Source organism: Cebus imitator, unplaced genomic scaffold (assembly GCF_001604975.1).
Source record: "Cebus imitator isolate Cc_AM_T3 unplaced genomic scaffold, Cebus_imitator-1.0 Scaffold23, whole genome shotgun sequence".
NCBI classification, from domain to species: Eukaryota; Metazoa; Chordata; class Mammalia; order Primates; family Cebidae; genus Cebus; species Cebus imitator.
In genome coordinates this window covers 11,482,299-11,486,970 of record NW_016107338.1, presented here as the reverse complement: position 1 = coordinate 11,486,970, position 4,672 = coordinate 11,482,299, and the positions used below count along the sequence as shown (strand labels likewise).

General features: G+C 41.5%; 1 protein-coding gene and 1 pseudogene across 3 annotated transcripts in view; both read left to right on the top strand.

Annotated features, from left to right (window-relative positions):
• Nucleotides 1-4,672, top strand: part of COMMD1 (copper metabolism domain containing 1) — a 231,129-nt gene that overhangs the window by 209,750 nt on the left and 16,707 nt on the right. The gene's annotated exons all lie outside the window — the stretch shown is intronic.
• On the top strand, nucleotides 2,095-4,119 carry LOC108299735 (annotated as a pseudogene).

Genomic DNA, 4,672 nt, shown 5'->3' with positions numbered 1-4,672 from the left:
GCCACTGCACTCCAGCCTGGGAGACAGTGCAAGACTCCATCTCAAAAAAAAAAAAAAAGGAATAAGAGGCCTCCTTGCCTCATAATAGGAACTGAGTCTCCTTACAACATGCTTCTCTGCCTAGGTCACATGCACATATTACCTCAGCCAGGCTGTTGCCCCATCACACTGCTGCATTCATACTAGAAATCTACCAAAATGAATGTAGTCGTTGCCTGTCCATAAAGTGGTTTTTATAGGCCACTTAAAATTGACTCTGAGTGTTAGACTGGCAATAGCCACCTTTCCTTTAAATCTTTCTTAAAGTTAACTGAATCTTAGAATAACATTCACATGTGGGTACTTAGTGACTATTAATGATGGCATTTATGTTCTATATGAATGTGAGTCAAGATTGTGAAACAGTTAAGTGCTCAAGTTCTGAAGCCAGGTAGATCTGGGTTTAAAATCGGCTCTGCTATTTACTACTTGTGTGGCTTTGAGCAGATTACTCCCTATCTTTCCTCACTTTCCTCATCTGTAAAATGGGATAAAATTATCCTCACCAACATGAAATAACACATGTAAAGCAGTTTGCATAATGCTTGGAATTTTGTATGTGTTGAATAAATGCTAGCCATTGTTAGTTATCATTATCATTATTTTTTGTTATTTTGTATGATTTCTGGCTCCCCTGAATTTGCTAATGTCTTCAGATTTGTCAGACTTTTCCCACAATCTCTCCTACTTCTGTCTTCCATGCTGATTTTTCTTTAGTGGCATTTCATTTTTTAGGCATTTTGGTTTTCCCAAGAGTCCAGAAATGATCCCTGCACTCTGCTCCCCACCCCGACCCCCAACTTTTCTATTCTCTCCACTGCTTTCAAAGAATGAATGATGTCCAAGTAAGAAAGTCTGTTTCTTCCCTAGTTACGACCTGACTACCTACTCTGTCTTTTGTAAAGGATGGAACTTTTAAACCAAGTTTATAGAATTGTGTGCAATTTTAAGTAAATGAGGTCTTACTTTCTTTTCCTCCCTAACTTAGATTAGAAGTATATCAAAGCCCTTAAAATCCATTGCCTTTTCTGATAAAATATTTCTGCCAGAATGTGCTTTGGGTTAGATGGGCAAATTCTGTCATTTTTACAGTTATTCAAAGTGCCTTACCTTCTGGCTCTTCCTGTGTAACAGTTCTGTTCTAAGGATCGAATGAGATCATGCTTGTGAAAGGGCTTTCTAAACTGCGAAGCACATTGTTAATGTGAGGGATGATTACTGCATTTGAACAAAGGCCCCAGCAACCCAAGTGATGTCAGAATTCAACTTTAGATAATAAAGCAACCTCCTATCTTCCTGTCTACACACCACCTCCAGAAGTTTGTTTGCATTAAGTTATTTGAGCTAGAGAGATTGGTGACTAACTACATGCAGTGAATACAATCCTTTCTTCTAATCCCTCCTCCCCATATTATTCTCTCAGGATGTTGTGCTAGATCCTGAGTTCATCTTCAGGGCTAGACTTTGGGATGTAGCATGGCAGGCAAGGCACTTAATAGGATCTAGTTGTAGGGATTAGGAGAGATTTCTTTTGTGCCATTTTCTAATCCCCTCACAGCTTTTGTCCTGGCAGTCTCTGTAAATTAAATTACATTTCAAAATCAAGTTCAATGAGGGCGAAGCCAGATATTGCTTCTGCCAAACTGGGTTGGTAGACCTGGGCAATCAGCAGATAGCTTTGGTCTGTATGTGTTTTTCTTACTTCTGCACTAAATACCAGAAATTGTTATTTGTACAATATGGCAAACCAGGAAATAAGTGTGAGATCATCACCATCAATTACAAACACTTACCAGGTGCTTGATAAACACAGGACCCTGTAAGCACTGGGGAATATTTTGTTGCATCACCCTAATATTCATATGCTGAAACTCCAACTCCCAGTACCTCAGAATATAACTATATTTGAAGATAACCACTTAAAGAGGTAGTTAAGTTACAATCAGACGGTAGGGTAGGGGGAGAGAGGCTCAAATCCAAAATGACTGGGGTCCTTATGAGAAAAAAGAAAGACACCAGCTAAACCTGCACACAAGGAAAAGACCATGAGAGAAGATAGCCATCTACAAGCCAAGGAGAGGCCTCAGGAGAAACCACACCTGTGACACCTTGATTTTGGACTTCCCGCCTCCAAATCTGTGAGAAAGAAAATTTCTGTTGCATGAGCCACCCAGTCTGTGGTATTTTGCTATGGCAACCCTAGCAAACTAATACAGAGAATAAGAGGCCACCTTGCCTCATATATAAACAGAGATATAAACAGATAGGAAGAGGTTTTGCAGTGGGAAACCCAATAAAATTAATCCTCACAATCCATAGAACTCCACCCAGCCATAAAACAAAAACAAAATCCAAAACTTTTTATTCCCAAATCATCATTTTCTGAATTCAAAAGTCCTCTTATCCTTGGTCATTTCAACATTTGCCCTCCTTACATAGCTTTATTAGATGGCAGAGCAAGTTGGTGATCCCTTTTGTTGGAGAAGATCTGCAATCCCGGAATTGGTTTGATTAGTACCACTTCTGCCTTCCTCCTCTGCCAAGGAGTTTCAAATTCATTGCTGATGCTGTGCTCCTGTTTTTGTATTAGATGTATTATGTTTCCCCATCTTAATCTGTAGATTATCATCCTTAGAAAGCAAGTGCTATTGCATGTTTTGTTCTGCCTGCTAGTGATGTTCAGATGTTCAGACAACTCTGGATGACTTAATTTTTTAAAAAATTATTATCACTGATTTTGTGAAGAGACGAAGACTGAGCAGTTGTGGCTGCGTTGCCGACCTCGAGCAGCAGTCAGCTTTTCCATTTAGAACCCGGGAGTAGGAGACTCAGAATCAAATCTCTTCTCCCTCCTCCCTCCTGTTTTCAGCTTTGCGTGAAACCTTATCATCAAACACAATGACCAGCAATGTTACCAACAAGACAGATCCTTGATCCATGAACTCCCATGTGTTCATTGGGAATCTCAACACTTGGGGTCAAGAAATCTGATGTGGAGGCAATCTTTTCGAAGTATGGCAAAATTGTGGACTGCTCTGTTCATAAGGGCTTTGCCTTTGTTCAGTATGTTAATGAGAGAAATGTCCAGCCTGCTGTAGCAGGAGAGGATGGCAGAATGATTGCTGGCCAGGTTTTAGATATTAACCTGGCTGCAGAGCCAAAAGTGAACCGAGGAAAAGCAGGTGTGAAACGATCTGCAGCAGAGATGTACGGCTCCTCTTTTGATCTGGTCTATGACTTTTAATGGGAGTATTATGATAGGATGTACAGTTACTCAGCACGTGTACCTCCCCCTCCTCCTATCGCTTGAGCTGTAGTGCCCTCGAAACGTCAGCGTGTATCAGGAAACACTTCACAAAGGGGCAAAAGTGGCTTCAATTCTAAGAGTGGACAGCAGAGATCTTCTAAGTCTGAAAAGTTGAAAGGAGATGACCTTCAGGCCATTAAGAAGTAGCTGACCCAGATGAAACAAAAAGTGGATTCTCTCCTGGAAAACCTGGAAAAAATTGAAAAGGAACAGAGCAAACAAGCAGTAGAGATGAAGAATTGTAAGTCAGAAAAGGAGAAGAGGAGCAGAGGAGCAGCTCCATGAAGAAAGATGAGACTAATATGAAGATGGAGTCTGAGGGGGGTGCAGATGACTCTGCTGAGGAGGGGGACCTACTGGATGATGATGATAATGAAGATGGGGGGATGACCAGCTGGAGTTGATCAAGGGTGATGAAAAAGAAGCTTAGGAAGGAGAGGATGACAGAGATCGCGCCAATGGCGAGGATGACTCTTAAGCACATAGTGGGGTTTAGAAATCTTACCCCATTATTTCTTTACCTAGGCACTTGTCTGAGATCAAATTTTTCACCAGATCCTCTCCCCTAGTATCTTCAGCACATGCTCACTGTTCTCCCCATCCTTGTCCTTCCCATGTTCATTAATTCATATTTCCCTGCGCCTTTAGTCCTATTTTTACTTCCTTTGACACTCCTAGTAGTTTTGTTAAGTCTTACCCTGTAATTTTTGCTTTTAATTTTGATACTTCTTTATGACTTAAGAATAAAAAGGATGTATGGTTTTTATCAACTGTCTCCAAAATAATCTCTTGTTATGCAGGGAGTACAGTTCTTTTCATTCATACATATGTTCAGTAGTTGCTTCCCTAACTGCAGAGGCAATCTCATTTAGTTGAGTAGCTCCTGAAAGCAGCTTTGAGTTAGAAGTATGTGTGTTACACCCTAACATTAGTGTGCTATATGGGGCAATTCAACACAAGTAATGATGTATTTTTGTGAATGAGAGTTGGCATGTCAAATGCATCCTGTAGAAAAATAATTAGTGTTACAGTCTTAAGATTTGTTTTCGGCTGGGCGCGGTGGCTCACGCCTGTAATCCCAGCACTTTGGGAGGCCGAGGCGGGTGGATCACGAGGTCAAGAAATCGAGAGCATCCTGGCCAACATGGTGAAACCCCGTATCTACTAAAAAAAATACAAAAAATTAGCTGGGCATGGTGGCGCGTGCCCGTAATCCCAGCTACTCAGGAGGCTGAGGCAGGAGAATTGCCTGAACCCAGGAGGCGGAGGTTGCGGTGAGCCGAGGTCGCGCCATTGCACTCCAGCCTGGGTAACGAGCGAAACTCC